The sequence below is a fragment of the Vipera berus genome (assembly GCF_964194415.1).
Source record: "Vipera berus genome assembly, chromosome: 5".
Taxonomy (NCBI): Eukaryota; Metazoa; Chordata; class Lepidosauria; order Squamata; family Viperidae; genus Vipera; species Vipera berus.
Window position 1 is genome coordinate 18896942 of NC_138207.1, and position 16499 is coordinate 18913440.

The 16499-nt window shown below is 43.2% G+C and overlaps 1 protein-coding gene across 3 annotated transcripts in view; it reads left to right on the forward strand.

Annotated features, from left to right (window-relative positions):
• Positions 1-16499, forward strand: part of PDCD10 (programmed cell death 10) — a 43810-nt gene that overhangs the window by 6585 nt on the left and 20726 nt on the right. The window contains exon 2 of one of the 3 annotated variants that reach the window (XM_081329594.1): positions 8847-8953. The exons of the other annotated variants lie outside the window; for them this stretch is intronic. The gene's annotated coding sequence lies outside the window, so the exon portion shown is untranslated. The remainder of the gene's footprint in view (positions 1-8846; positions 8954-16499) is intronic. 3 annotated transcript variants of the gene reach the window in all.

The window sequence follows — 16499 nt, forward strand, 5'->3', positions numbered from 1 at the left end:
GCTTAGCAGCGGAAATTTTGAGCTCCATTGTGGTCGTAAATTGTATCTGTAGTCCCTCGGTTCAACTTGTTGTCCTTTGTACCATACCTGTCTTTTAAGCAAATAGAATTATTTCCATAAATGAATGGAAATGCTGAATGCGGAAAATATATTTCTACATCTACATTTTAAGCATATGTAAATTGCCCATATTAAAAATTATAAATATTTCATATAATTTAATTTGACTTTCAAGTAACTGCCCTACTTATTGTGGTCTGATAAGTTCTTCATTCATTCATTTTCCTAATATAAAAGATCTGTATTAAAATACAAGAGAACATCTCATGGCAAAAAATAACTCCATAAAGAAGCCAAGAAAATAAATTTTGGTAACAAGGGACTGTGAAAAACCTGCTTATTCTAGAAAAATCTTCACATAGGTAGAAGCAATAGAGGCATTTTGTACTGTAGCACATCAAATTTAACTAGTCAGAAAAATGTCAGTAGAAAGATATTTTAAATAATATGCAGTACTTTTTAAAGCTACCATATTATCCACAAATAATATGTACACAGTAAGTTTACTTTTAAACACAGTGTGATGTCTTCCAGATGTTTTGGATTGTAGATTTCAGTTGCTTCCATTAGCCATGCAAATGGGAATTGAAGTATGAACCATCTGGATGTACCGGGCTTCTAAGCTTTGGTGTAAATAGCATTCTGTACGATATTTGAATTTTTTATACTTTTTTGGACAGCTAGAAATGAATTTTGATTTTGAATAATTACCCTTCACAACTCTGTTCTAATTATATTTTGTTTTATATCTTATTGACAAATGAAATATCTGGAAAAATTAAAAATAAAATTAGTTATAATAAAATAAGATATAACTTGTCGGTTTATAATGTTTTTTTTAAACTTTTGCATGCATGCATATAGACCTGATCATAATGATGCATAGACTTATAGCAATTTAAATGCAATAATGCCTATATTTGAAATAGCTGGCATTTTTGCAGGTATGGATTTCCTTCCCTAAAAATACATTTTGCACCCTATACCTTATTGAGATCATGGTGCCTTTTGTCATTTTTCTTTAGGAAAAAGAAATTTTAAAAACCTTTATTGTCATTATTTTATTTGCCTTATCGTGAATTATGTATGACATCCAAATCAGAGTCTTGGGTGACTGCAGATCAAAACACAGCTCAAAGCATTGTGTGATGCAAAGGTTATTTGGATGATTTGCTAAATCTTCACTTTTTTTATAGGGTTACCTGTTGCTTATAAATATAAAGCTTTTTATAATTTGATGCCTGCCCATCTGCAGGATCACACATTCCCCACTGAAATCAGCCTTAACCCTGATGTTGGGAGAAGCTGCAGTTTGCCCCTGTTCTTTGAGAGGGCAAGAGTGCTGTTGTTTTTCAGTGATCTGGAATGTCACCCGATTAGAGATTCAACTGTCTCCAACATTGTTCACCTTCCAGAAGATCAAAAGAGAGCTTTTCTAGAGAGCTCTCCAGCAAAGAGGCCATAAATTGCTTGGGCTTTATCTTATCTCTATGTATCTGTATTTTATTGCTTTTAAAAAAAACTTTGCGATCTTATTATTGTGGTAAGATACAAATTTGAATAACAAGAAACATTGATACAGTGATACTCCATACTCAACTGCTTCAGAACTCATCGAATTTGGTACTTTATGAATTTGACACGAAAATGTTGTTCTGGTACTCATTGTTTGTTTGGTACTTGATGTGCTACAAAAGGAAGTGGGGGACAGGAAGTCAGCCATGCTGACTTTGCTGACCAAGGAAAGGGGACAGATAGGAAGTTCTTCCCGGCTGAAACAAAGGGTCACGTAAGTCATATGGTTTGTTTGGTACTCGTCCTTTTTACTACTCGTCGCGTCTCCCAAAACAAATTAAGGACGAGTACCAAGGTACTACTATAACATTTTAGGAATAATTTAGAATTTTAAATCTAGACAGAATTTGAAAATTTTAATTAATTACACATTTTTAAAGCTACTCACAATATAGAGATGAGGAAATATTCAGTAATTTTAAAGACAATGTGTTATGGGCAGATTCCTTTCCCCTTTTTATATTGATCAGAACAGTTATAAGGCATTGAATTAGTAGTTTTTATATAATTTGATATGTTGTACTGTATATATTGTCTCAAATTTTCTAGTGTATGACTTAATGGAGAATTAATAACAGGTTACTATTTAAAGCATTGTTCTCTTAAGGTTTTACCAGTTTAGATGATATATTTCATTCTGATAGGAAAATCAAGAGACAAAAGGAAAAAAATTACCTGGAACAATTAACAAAACTTTGAGCACTATTTTTGCAGCAGGGATGTAAGTTTAATAATAATAATAGACTCAAAAACTGTAGCTCCTTTTCATCTTCCATGTTAAAGTATTACTAAATGATATTCCTTTGTTTATGCAAAACAAAGCATTCTAAAAAGCTTGAAAAGATATATAGTATGCTATTTTGTAATGTTTCATTTGGCCTGGTAGAGATTATGCTGATTTTGAAATGCAGATAATTTCTAGCATAGTTACCATTATTTCATTTTTTTCTAATAACCAGAAGGTTAGTTCCTTTAAATCTGCCATCTTTTTTGTTGAACTGGAATTTCAAGAACTTTAATTAATGCCTAGACATTGTGCCAGTTCTGCATGGAACGGTGATAATCATGATGTGATGCAGTAAACGTGGTTTTTCTAGCTGGGATAACCTGATTCTTAATACCTATTTTTGGTAATCCATTTTTTTAAAAATTGGCTTTTTACTATGGATAAGATGGTACAGTATTCTTTCACAAATTACTATCTTCATTTTGATTCAAATTTCATGTCTACAGATGCTACAGATACCTAGGAATTTAATGCTGACATTTATGTATCTTAAAATGTTTTATGAGACAATAACACTGCTATATAAATATATTGTTATATTTTTGAGAACTTTATTCTGTCATCCTCGATATAAAATCAGCTCCAATACTTCAGTCCTCACAATCCTACCAAATAGTTGGTATTGTCAAGAGTGGCCATGTATGATGGCTTGCACATCATAAGCATTGAGAAGGAACAAAAATTCAAAGGAGCAGGCAAAGCAAGGCCACCTGATGATCTTGGAAAAACAAGACAGATAACAGAGATTAGCCTGTGGTCTTTCCTTTGTTGTGAAGGAAAACAGTTTATGTACCAAGAATTCTGGCATTTAGAGAATTAAGAATGAAAAGCTGAAATCAACGAATTTGAGCCTATTTATAAACTTCCTTGATGCTGATTCTGTAATCTGGAAGTGGAATTTTGGAACAGATCAAGATACCTTTGAAATTTGTTATGATGCTGCCTTGTATCTGAAACTAGTAATTTTATTATTTGTCACCCTGCAATTCAAAAGCTTAAACAGTTCCATATCTATATCTTAAGCTATTTTATCCATAGTATCTCATTACTAAATAAATGGATTACAGTATGTATGTATGTATGTATGTATGTAAAGGTAAAGTTCCCCCTCACATGTGTGCTAGTCGTTTCCGACTCTAGGGGCCGGTGCTCATCTCCGTTTCAAAGCCGAAGAGCCAGCGCTTGTCCGAGGACGTCTCTGTGGTCATGTGACCGGCATGACTAGACGCCAAAGGCGCACGGAACGCTTTTACCTTCCCACCGTAGTGGTCCCTATTTCGGTGGGGGTGTGGTTTTTTTCCCCTTGGTGGTTCTTTGATTAGGATATTGTTTTCAGCTGTATTGCTTGTCTGGTTTAATTCCTGCTTATCTGGGTGTTGGCTGCTGGAGGGAATGTGTTCTGGTCTTTTTGTTTTAGCTTTAAGTTGTCTGTTGAATGGTCAGTAAATATAGTTTATTTCTATGCATTTATTGATGGCTGGTTTGTCTGAATGCCAAGCTTTTGGGAATTCTGTAGTGTTTTTTTAATTTGATTTGGTCTAGGATGCTCACAGTTTTCCAGCTGAAATTATGATTGAGTCTGTCCGTGTATTGTGAGATTTAAGGATTTTTTATCATTTCTTCTGGCTGCTAGTTGGTGTTCATGGATGTGCTCTGCTAGTCTTACCACTCTTTTCTATATATAGTGGCTGTTAACAGTTGTTACAGTTGTTATGTGAATCACTGCAGTTATTAAGTTAGTAGCCCAGTTGTTAAATGAATCTGGGTTCTCCATTGACTTTGCGTGTCAGAAAATTGCAAAAGTTGATTACATGACCCTGGGACACAACAAACGTCATAAATATGAATCAGTTGCCAAACATATGAATTTTGATTGTGTGACCATGGAGATTCTGCAAAAGTTGTATGAAAAAAGGCTGTAAGTTACTTTTTTCAGTGCCGTTGTAACTTTGAACAGCCACTAAAGGAACTGTTGTAAGTCGAGGACTACCTACATTACATGCCAACTTGCCTTGGCAGTTTGTTTATGTCTTGGTCAAATATATAACTGCCAGTTTCTGTTTGCTTTTCTCTTTGACTTGCCTGCTGAGAGAATGCGTTAAAAAATTCGTCAAGATTACCGTATATACTTGAGTATAAGCCGAATTTTTCAGCCCACTTTTTGGGCTGAAAAATTCCACTTCGGCTTATACTCCAGTCAACAAAAAAAACTTACCGAGGACTTGTGCGCGGCCGAGGCTTTGGTGCTTCCGGGATCGCCCGCACCTCTCCCAAGCCACCGCCGTCCGAGACCTGCCGAAGTTTGGGGAGGTTTGGGGAGGTGCGCGCGCACCTCCCCAAACTCCGCGCCTTGCCTGCCTGCTTCTTTCCGCAGCGGAAAGAAGCAGGCAGGCAGGGCGCGGAGGAACGGAGACTTGCCGACGTTTGGGGAGGTTTGGGCGCCTCCCCAAACCTCGGCAGGTCTCCGTTCCTCCTGCCGACCTTTGGGGAGGTTTGGGCGCCTCCCCAAACCTCCCCAAACCTCGGCAGGTCTCCGTTCCTCCTGCCGACCTTTGGGGAGGTTTGGGCGCCTCCCCAAACCTCGGCAGGTCTCCGTTCCTCCTGCCGACCTTTGGGGAGGTTTGGGCGCCTCCCCAAACCTCGGCAGGTCTCCGTTCCTCCTGCCGACCTTTGGGGAGGTTTGGGCGCCTCCCCAAACCTCGGCAGGTCTCCGTTCCTCCTGCCGACCTTTGGGGAGGTTTGGGCGCCTCCCCAAACCTCCCCAGGTCTCCGTTCCTCCTGCCGACCTTTGGGGAGGTTTGGGCGCCTCCCCAAACCTCGGCAGGTCTCCGTTCCTGTTTGGGGAGGTTTGGGCGCCTCCCCAAACCTCCCCAAACCTCGGCAGGTCTCCGTTCCTCCGCGCAGACCTGCCGACCTTTGGGGAGGTTTGGGCGCCTCCCCAAACGTCCCCAAACCTCGGCAGGTCTCCGTTCCTGTTTGGGGAGGTTTGGGCGCCTCCCCAAACCTCCCCAAACCTCGGCAGGTCTCCGTTCCTCCGCGCAGACCTGCCGACCTTTGGGGAGGTTTGGGCGCCTCCCCAAACCTCGGCAGGTCTCCGTTCCTGTTTGGGGAGGTTTGGGCGCCTCCCCAAACCTCGGCAGGTCTCCGTTCCTCCGCGCAGACCTGCCGACCTTTGGGGAGGTTTGGGCGCCTCCCCAAACGTCCCCAAACCTCGGCAGGTCTCCGTTCCTGTTTGGGGAGGTTTGGGCGCCTCCCCAAACCTCCCCAAACCTCGGCAGGTCTCCGTTCCTCCGCGCAGACCTGCCGACCTTTGGGGAGGTTTGGGCGCCTCCCCAAACGTCCCCAAACCTCGGCAGGTCTCCGTTCCTGTTTGGGGAGGTTTGGGCGCCTCCCCAAACCTCCCCAAACCTCGGCAGGTCTCCGTTCCTCCGCGCAGACCTGCCGACCTTTGGGGAGGTTTGGGCGCCTCCCCAAACGTCCCCAAACCTCGGCAGGTCTCCGTTCCTGTTTGGGGAGGTTTGGGCGCCTCCCCAAACGTCCCCAAACCTCGGCAGGTCTCCGTTCCTCCGCGCAGACCTGCCGACCTTTGGGGAGGTTTGGGCGCCTCCCCAAACGTCCCCAAACCTCGGCAGGTCTCCGTTCCTGTTTGGGGAGGTTTGGGCGCCTCCCCAAACGTCCCCAAACCTCGGCAGGTCTCCGTTCCTCCGCGCAGACCTGCCGACCTTTGGGGAGGTTTGGGCGCCTCCCCAAACCTCCCCAAACCTCGGCAGGTCTCCGTTCCTGTTTGGGGAGGTTTGGGCGCCTCCCCAAACCTCCCCAAACCTCGGCAGGTCTCCGTTCCTCCGCGCAGACCTGCCGACCTTTGGGGAGGTTTGGGCGCCTCCCCAAACGTCCCCAAACCTCGGCAGGTCTCCGTTCCTGTTTGGGGAGGTTTGGGCGCCTCCCCAAACCTCCCCAAACCTCGGCAGGTCTCCGTTCCTCCGCGCAGACCTGCCGACCTTTGGGGAGGTTTGGGCGCCTCCCCAAACGTCCCCAAACCTCGGCAGGTCTCCGTTCCTGTTTGGGGAGGTTTGGGCGCCTCCCCAAACGTCCCCAAACCTCGGCAGGTCTCCGTTCCTCCGCGCAGACCTGCCGACCTTTGGGGAGGTTTGGGCGCCTCCCCAAACCTCCCCAAACCTCGGCAGGTCTCCGTTCTTCCTGCCGACCTTTGGGGAGGTTTGGGCGCCTCCCCAAACCTCCCCAAACGTCGGCAGGTCTGCGCGGAGGAACGGAGACCTGCCGAGGTTTGGGGAGGTTTGGGGAGGCGCCCAAACCTCCCCAAACAGGAACGGAGACCTGCCGAGGTTTGGGGAGGTTTGGGGAGGCGCCCAAACCTCCCCAAAGGTCGGCAGGTCTGCGCGGAGGAACGGAGACCTGCCGAGGTTTGGGGAGGTTTGGGGAGGCGCCCAAACCTCCCCAAACAGGAACGGAGACCTGCCGAGGTTTGGGGACGTTTGGGGAGGCGCCCAAACCTCCCCAAAGGTCGGCAGGTCTGCGCGGAGGAACGGAGACCTGCCGAGGTTTGGGGAGGTTTGGGGAGGCGCCCAAACCTCCCCAAACAGGAACGGAGACCTGCCGAGGTTTGGGGACGTTTGGGGAGGCGCCCAAACCTCCCCAAAGGTCGGCAGGTCTGCGCGGAGGAACGGAGACCTGCCGAGGTTTGGGGAGGTTTGGGGAGGCGCCCAAACCTCCCCAAACAGGAACGGAGACCTGCCGAGGTTTGGGGACGTTTGGGGAGGCGCCCAAACCTCCCCAAAGGTCGGCAGGTCTGCGCGGAGGAACGGAGACCTGCCGAGGTTTGGGGAGGTTTGGGGAGGTGCCCAAACCTCCCCAAACAGGAACGGAGACCTGCCGAGGTTTGGGGACGTTTGGGGAGGCGCCCAAACCTCCCCAAAGGTCGGCAGGTCTGCGCGGAGGAACGGAGACCTGCCGAGGTTTGGGGAGGTTTGGGGAGGCGCCCAAACCTCCCCAAACAGGAACGGAGACCTGCCGAGGTTTGGGGAGGTTTGGGGAGGCGCCCAAACCTCCCCAAACGTCGGCAGGTCTGCGCGGAGGAACGGAGACCTGCCGAGGTTTGGGGAGGTTTGGGGAGGCGCCCAAACCTCCCCAAACAGGAACGGAGACCTGCCGAGGTTTGGGGACGTTTGGGGAGGCGCCCAAACCTCCCCAAAGGTCGGCAGGTCTGCGCGGAGGAACGGAGACCTGCCGAGGTTTGGGGAGGCGCCCAAACCTCCCCAAAGGTCGGCAGGAGGAACGGAGACTTGCCGAGGTTTGGGGAGGTTTGGGGAGGCGCCCAAACCTCCCCAAAGGTCGGCAGGAGGAACGGAGACCTGCCGAGGTTTGGGGAGGTTTGGGGAGGCGCCCAAACCTCCCCAAAGGTCGGCAGGAGGAACGGAGACCTGCCGACGTTTGGGGAGGTTTGGGGAGGCGCCCAAACCTCCCCAAAGGTCGGCAGGAGGAACGGAGACCTGCCGACGAGCCGCGGCCACACAGGGTATTCCTGTGTATTCAGGCTTGCAGAACGGCGGATCGGCTTATACTCGAGTCAATAACTTTTTCCAGTTTTGGGGGGTGAAATTGGGGGTCTCGGCTTATACTCGAGTCGGCTTATACTCAAGTATATACGGTAATTATCTTGCAACTTTCCTTAGTCTTTTGTCTGTACACTAAATTCACTGTGGTACAGCTTGAATTCTTTTTATTCAAAATAACTTTACTACAGAAATGCAGAAATTTACATAGATTACTTCAAGCAGTATTTGCAGATAATAGTTGAAAACTTGTTTAGCAGCATATCTTCCTTGTCCTCTGTCATGTAGTAATATTAGTACTTCCTTTAAATTTATGTATAGAAAATAATAATTAAAAAAAAACCTGTATGCCATCTCAGGCTGCTTCACTTGTCAATTTACTTAATGTTATTCCATGCTGATGAATATTTTAAGAATAATTAGTTTAAGAATAATTTTCATTCATTTATTTCTATCCATTTTCCAGTTACAGATGCTGATAATTAATATTCACTTAAAAGATAACATACAATTAAGAATATAGCATATTTGTGGATGAGATCCGCTTTTGACCTCTAGTGCTTGGTGAAATGAAGATAATAGAATTAAAGATAGTTAAAGATGCCAGTTGATAGCAAAGACATCTACTGTGCATTTTGTTTTATATTTATATGCCATCATAAAAGGTTAGAGAATGAAACATTCCATATAAGAGAATGTAAATGCCCTGTAGGTAGATTATTATTATTTTTTTCATCATATCATAGTTGTCCACAGAAAAGATGGTCAAAATTGGCACAACTTACAATTGTGTATGTACCTTTCAAATGATTTGTCTTCAAATGATAATGTGCATATCAATATTCCAACTTTAGAATCCATAAACATGCAAGTGAATCATTATGGTATAGCAGGGGTCCCCAACCCTCGGGCTGGGGATCACTACCGGGCCTTGAGTCCATTGGAACCGGCTGTGGGAATGGTGAGTATGCACATATCCCTCTGTGCGTGAGTGCTGCTTGTGTGCCCACCCCTCATGGAACCATCCCCTTCCCCCCCACCTCTGCTGGTCCACAAAGCCCGAAAGGTTGGGGAACTAGGACTAGGAGTCCCCATGTACAGTTGCAAGAAAAAGTATGTGAATCCTTTGGGATTATATGGAGTTTTGCATGAATTGGCCATAAAATGCGCTCTAAATGACATGTATGTCACAACAATAGAAAAACACAGTCTGCTTAAAATAATACTACACAAACAGCTGTTGTCATGTTTTAATTGAACATAAGATGGAAACATTCACAGTGCAGGGTGGAAGAAGTATGTGAACCTTTGGACTTAATAACTGGTTGACCCTCCTTTGGCAGCAATAACCTCAACCAAACATTTCCTGTAGTTGCAGATCAGACCTGCACAATGATCTGGAGTAATTTTGGACCACTCCTCTTCACAAAACTGTTTCAGTGTAGCAATATTCTTGGGATGTCTGGTGTGAATCGCTCTCTTAAGGTCATGCCACAGCATTTCAATCGGGTTGAGGTCAGGACTCTGACTGGGCCACTCCAGAAGGTGTATTCTGTTCTGTTGAAGCCATTGTTTTGTTGAATTACTTGTATGCTTTGGGTCATTGTCCTGTTGCATCACCCATCCTCTGCAGAGTTTCAGTTGGCGGACAGATGGTCATACGTTTTCCTGCAAAATGTCCTGATAAACTCTGGAATTCATTTTCCCATCAATGAGAACAATCCATCCAGGCCCTGAGGCAGCAAAGCAGCCCCAAACCATGATGCTCCCTCCGCCATGTTTTACAGTGGGGATGAGGTTTTGATGTTGGTGTGCTGTGCCTTTTTTTCTCCACACATAGTGTTGTGTTTTTCCCAAACAACTCAATTTTGGTTTCATCTGTCCACAGTATATTTTGCCAGTAGTGCTGTGGAACATCCAGGTGCTCTTTTGCAAACTTCAAACGTGCTGCAATATTTTTTTTGGACAGCAATGGCTTCCTCCATGGTGTCCTCCCATGTACTCCATTCTTGTTTAATGTTTTCCTTATTGTAGATGTGTCAACAAAAATGTTAGCATGTGCCAGAGATTTCTGTAGGTCTTTAGCTGACACTCTAGGATTCTTCTTTACCTCATTAAGCATTATGCGCTGTGCTCTTGCAGTCATTTTTACAGGATGACCACGCCTAGGGAGAGTAGCAACAGTGCTAAACTTTCTCCATTTGTAGACAGTCTGTCTTACCGTGGACACATGAACATCAAGGCTTTTGGAGATACTTTTGTAACCCTTTCCAGCTTCATGCAAGTCAACAATTCTTGATCGTAGGTCTTCTGGGAGCTCTTTTCTGCGAGGCATGGTTCACATCAGACAGTGCTGCTTGAGACCAGTAAACCCAAAACAGGTGTGTGTTTTTAAAGGGCAGGACAGCTGTCAGCAACACTTCCAATATCATCACACTGATTGGAGTCAAGGTTGGCTCACTCCTGGCTCCAATTAGCTCTTGGAGAAGTCATTAGGCTAGGGGTTCACATACTTTTTCCACCCTGCACTGTGAATGTTTACATGTTATGTTCAATTAAAACATGACAACAGCTAATGTTTGTGTAGTATTATTTTAAGCAGACTGTTTTTCTATTGTTGTGACTTACATGACATTTAGAGTGCATTTTATGGCCAATTCATGCAAAACTCCACATAATCCCAAAGGGTTCACATACTTTTTCTTGCAACTGTATCTCTGATATTCATTGATTAGGATTGCAGCCCAGGCTTCTCCTAAGGAATAATAAAATAAGCAGAGAACTTTTATGTTGTGCAGAAACTTGTTATCTAGCAAAGATGTAATTACTGTTGTACAGTTACATATTGCTAGAAAGGGATGGTCAAAATGTTGTTAGGGAGTCTTCTTGCTGATTTTCCTGCTGGTAAATTCTTCCTATGTTTTTAAAGAATTATTGCTGGTATGTCTGTAACTGAGTTTTAGAAATAAAATAGTAATAAATTGGAGCTGAGGTGTCTTGCTGCTAGTTTATTTGTTATGAATAGGTCGAGTTACTTTCTGTTAGCAAAATGTTTAGTTTTCATGACATCAGTGACCTTCTGAAAACCATACTTCCGCTCTGTGTGTTGTAGCTCAATCAACATTTGTTGAGAAGCTGATGTACTTTAGGTTATCTTTAGGAATCCTAATGGCACAGTGGTTAGAATGCAGTATTGCAGGCAAAACTCTGCCCACAGCCTGGATTTGATCCTGATGGTTAACAGGCTCAAGGTTAACTCAGCCATCCATCCTTCCGAGGTTAGTAAAAAGAGGACCCAGATTGTTGGGGGCAGTATGCTGACTTTGTAAATTGCCCAGAGAGTGCTTTAAAGCAGGGCTTTTCAACTTTTTCACCCATTGTACCACTTTTAGGATATGGCAAAATCTGAGTACCACCAGTCACCTAGCAAGGCGTCAAAAATTTGATTACCAAAAAAAAGGAAAAAAGTGATGAAGTACAGGTAGTCCTCGACTTACAACAGTTTGCTTAGTGACTGTTCAAAGTTACAGTGGCACTGAAAAAAGTCCCCCCAAGCCACAACCAAGTGCCCAACCAAGACACTTGCCTGCCCGCCCGGCGGCGCTCTTCCTCCTGTCCGAGGTTTTCATTGTTGTGAGCATTTCTGTTGAGGATTGGCAGCGTGGGTGGGGTGAGGGGGTGTTTGGTTTTTATTCCCCCCCATCTGCTGGGTGGTTGCGACAGGTTTTGGTTTTGGTCACTTCACATGATCCTGGATCACTGACCGTCATAAATATGAATCAGTTGCCAAGTATCTGAATGTAAATCACAAGACCCTGGAGATGCTGCAACATTCCAGCTGATCGGTGCTTCTTCTGGGCTCAGCAGAAGCGCCAGGATCAGTGCCGAGCTCCAGCTGGAGCCTCGCACTGATCCTGGCGCTTCCACTGAGCCCTGACAGACCTGCAGCTCCAGCCATCTCTCGCTCAGGCTTGTGCAGTGCTGCCACCAATTCAGCTCATTCCCCTCCCCCGCTACCACTTTTCTAGGATGGTCACGTACCACCTACCAGGTGCCAATGTACCACAGGTGGTACCCGTACCACTGGTTGAAAAGCCCTGCTTTAAAGCATTATGGGGCGGTATATAAGTCTTAAGTGCTGTTTACATCACTATTGCTATCTTCAGTTCATTAAGGCCTGAACCTATGGAATGTTTATGAACATTTGTGAATAGAAATGCTACTAACTTAGTAAACTTAGGCAGCTTGGGGGAAGGGAAGTTCAAGGCCAAGTTCTATCCTTTTTCTTTTGCTCTTTGTTACAGAATTTTAAATCTTGCTGAAGTTGTCATCTAGGGAATCCCTCTTTTTTTTCTCCCTAACTGTGCTATAGGTGTTTTGAAATGAGATTTCGGGTGGTTTGATTGATAGCTGAAATGGATAGAACCTTTTAAGAGAATTATGTTTTCTATCTAGCACTGCAGTATTTTCTGAAAGAACATTTATATAATGGAAAGCAATTTTATATAATCAAGATGCACAAGACATGGCTTTCTGTAGATTAGTTAAACCCTTGTTTCACATTCTAGGTTTGTGTTGGGTGATTTGTAGACAGAGGCGACTATAATTCTATTAGCATTTTGAACTTGACCCTAGAAATTTTCTTAGAATCCGTAGTTATCATCAGTGAGACTTCATGTGGTGATTTCTAATACTTTTTAACTACTTCACGTGGCAAAAGGTCTGATATAGCTTCTAGTCTATATTTTTGTCTTGCTAAAAAGTGTTATGGGGAAACTTGATGTGAATAAACCATGGTGAATAATAGAGGTTAATATTTGTGGATACATCTGCATATGAAATTTTGCTATTTGGAATAGAAGAAGAATGTATGGTAAAGAGCATGAATTATGAATTAATAAATGGAATGAAAAACAGATAATTGTTTCTATTAAACCAAGAAAAGAAGAATAGCGTATTGAACTGAATGAAACTGTAAAATGAAATTATTGAATATACAATGGAAATTGAAGATGTGGCTTTGATTATAAACAGAAAGCCAAAGCGTACATGAGAAAATATTGTCTGATGCCATCTAGACTGTTGTGAGTTTGTTTAAAAGTAGGAACACATAGTGATAATTGAATCTTATGTTCAAGTGAATGATGGGAATAGAATAATCAGAGATGAGTTTTGGGGAAGAAATGGGCAATGTTCAGAATGAGTATAATCCAAAGTAAGAAATATGACATGAATGGTTAGTTGACAATGAGATGAGAAGGTACAGAAGAAGTCATTGGAGAAATAAAGGGAATAGCAAAGTATTTGCTTTAAAAAGATCTGTTAGTTTTGAATCTGTGGCCTAAGCCATCTCTATGTATGCACAGCAAAGGAATGAATATTTTAAAGCATGATTGATTTGATAAAATGATTGAGATAATCAATGAAGGATACAAAGGAATGAAAATATTTTGAATGTGGGACAGACTGTTTTGTTGATTATATCAAGAGCAGATATCTGGGAAAAGTGGATGTGGAAGAAAAGTGAAATGAACTAGAACAGGGGTTCCCAACCGGGTATGTTCACACCGTCTGGGGGTACGAGACAATATTCCAGGGGGTGGAAAAACTTGGGTTTTCAAAATTATAGTGTATATGCATAATTCATTGCTGTTACTTTGGACTTTTGTAAGGGGTACGAGAATATATCAGAGTGTTCTAGGGGTGCAGGGTATAGAAAAGGTTGGGAACCACTGAACTAGAGTGAAGGTAGAAAGATTATAGGATGATAAAGTACAAGTTGTGTATGAAAATAGATGATAAAAAATCTAACAAAATGAATGGAAATGGGTATAAAGAAGTAGAAAAAGAAAAATGCTTCAAACAGAATTGTGTGTATATATATATATATATATATATATATATATATACACATATATATATATATATATATATATATACATATATATATATATATATATATACATATACATATATATATACATATACATATACATACATATACATATACATATACATATACATATACATATACATATACATATAATATATATATATATATACATATATGTTTTCGTAGATTCTCGCGGGTGTCTGTATGTGTAGATCTGGAGTCTCGGGTTTCTTCCCGCGTTCCTTTCATCTTCAGAAAGTTGTGGCGACGTTTCGACGAAATCACATCCGTCATCATCAGGCCGGAGTGTTCCTCCTGCTGCTTCCAGGAGCAATGCGTGGTCTGGCTGTTCCTTTCTTTCCAACTGCCGGTGGGGCTGAGTTCCGACTGGGTGGAGGCGTGGCTGCTTTCTGATTGGGTGGGGGGGACACAACATCAATTTTGAAGGTACAAAAACAATCGCCAAAATAGAACATCTCAATAGCAGAATAATCAGAGAAGCCATTGAAATAGAAAAACACCCAGACAGTATGAACAAGCGAGACGACACCTCCCGCCTACATGCCATTTGGAAACCAGCATTGATAGAGAAACGAATTTCAGCAAACAAGGATTTAAAAAACCAACAAACAACCCCAAATGCCACCAGCCCCAGCAAGACTCATCCACACCCAGAACAAAAACTCTCCCACACAGAAGACAGAACAAGTCAAGCAAAAGTGCCATGACCCAAGCAGAAGAACGCACACACGAACCTGACTGACCCATACCAGAGATACATAGCAGGTCCTCGAACTCGGAGCCAAACCATGGCTCTGGAGGCCACTACACAGCCCACTCCTCAGGACACCAAATCACAACACTCAGGATATTACAACACAACAAAAAACCCCACCCATTCAGAACACACCCCACCCAATCAGAAGACAGCCACGCCTCCACTCAATCAGAAGACAACCACGCCTCCACCAAGTCGGAGAACACCCCCCCCCACCCAATCAGAAAGCAGCCACGCCTCCACCCAGTCGGAACTCAGCCCCACCGGCAGTTGGAAAGAAAGGAACAGCCAGACCACGCATTGCTCCTGGAAGCAGCAGGAGGAACACTCCGGCCTGATGATGACGGATGGGATTTCGTCGAAACGTCGCCACAACTTTCTGAAGATGAAAGGAACGCGGGAAGAAACCCGAGACTCTAGACCTACATATATATATATATATATATATATATATATATATATATATATATATATATATATATATATATATATATATATATATATATATATATATATATATATATATATATATATATATTCTGAGGTTTTCGCGGGTGTTTGTATGTGGATGTTTGGTCATTCGGGTTTTTCCCCGCGTAGAACTAAAGGTGTAGGAGCAACGTTTCGACGAAATCCCATCCGTCATCATCAGGCTAGTGGCTTCAGCTTCCTTCTTCTGGGAGAAGCATGTGGCTGTTTGTTCCTCTTTTTTAAACTGCCAGAGGGGGTGTGTTCTGTGGGTGGAGGTGTGCTCTGATTGGGTGGGGATTAAGTGTGTTCTGATTGGGTGGGAGTGTGTTTTGAGTGGATGGGCTGGTCTCAGCTGCCAGCCTTAGACCTGAGCTGGTGAGTTGTGCTGCTTTTGTTCGGCTTCGTGTTTGTGGTGGTGCCATGTTTTTATAGTGGGTGTCAGTTTGCTTATTGTGTGGTTTGGAGGGGTTTAAAGTGGCTGATGTTGCAGCTGTAGTTAGGTTTCTGTTTTGTGGTTGTGCCTCGTTATCATTGTGGGTTCGGATTTGCTTTTTGAATAGTTGTGTGGTGGTGATGTCATGTGATGTTATCATGAGTTTGGGTCTGGTATCATTCTTGGTGGTTGGGACTCGTCTGTCAATCAAGGCGGGTTTCCAAATAGCTGGTAGGCGAGAGGTATATATATATATATATATATGTATATATATATATATATATATATATATATATATATATATATATATATATATGTATGTATGTATGTATGTATGTATGTATATATATATGTGTATATGTATGTATATATGTGTATGTATATATACCTCTCGCCTACCAGCTATTTGGAAACCCGCCTTGATTGACAGACGAGTCCCAACCACCAAGAATGATACCAGACCCAAACTCATGATAACATCACATGACATCACCACCACACAACTAATTTGACATGAAACTGAAGTATTTAAGAGATTTGTGAGGAAAGAATACTGATATATTAAAAACGGAGTTGAAATAAATGCTTAGTGTACAAGGGGAGGAAGGGGAGTAAGGCTGCTAGGAGTGAATGGCAGACCTGTACACATCCTTTTTCTTATGGAATAGTTGCACAACTTTTTTAGTGAGCATGTAAAGACGGCATCTAGGAGAATGGCATTATTCTCCTCCTATGCAAAGAAAATGGCGGTGAGAATTAATGCAAATACTACAGGGGATTAATTGTTAAACCTGCCAGGGAAGGTGTTTGATAAAATTCTGATTGAAGGTGACAGTCATAATAAATGACAAATTCAGGAAGAGCAGTGTAATTATACCAGTTGAACATTAATGATTTTGAGAAAAGTGATTGTACTTTAGAAAAATGTGTAA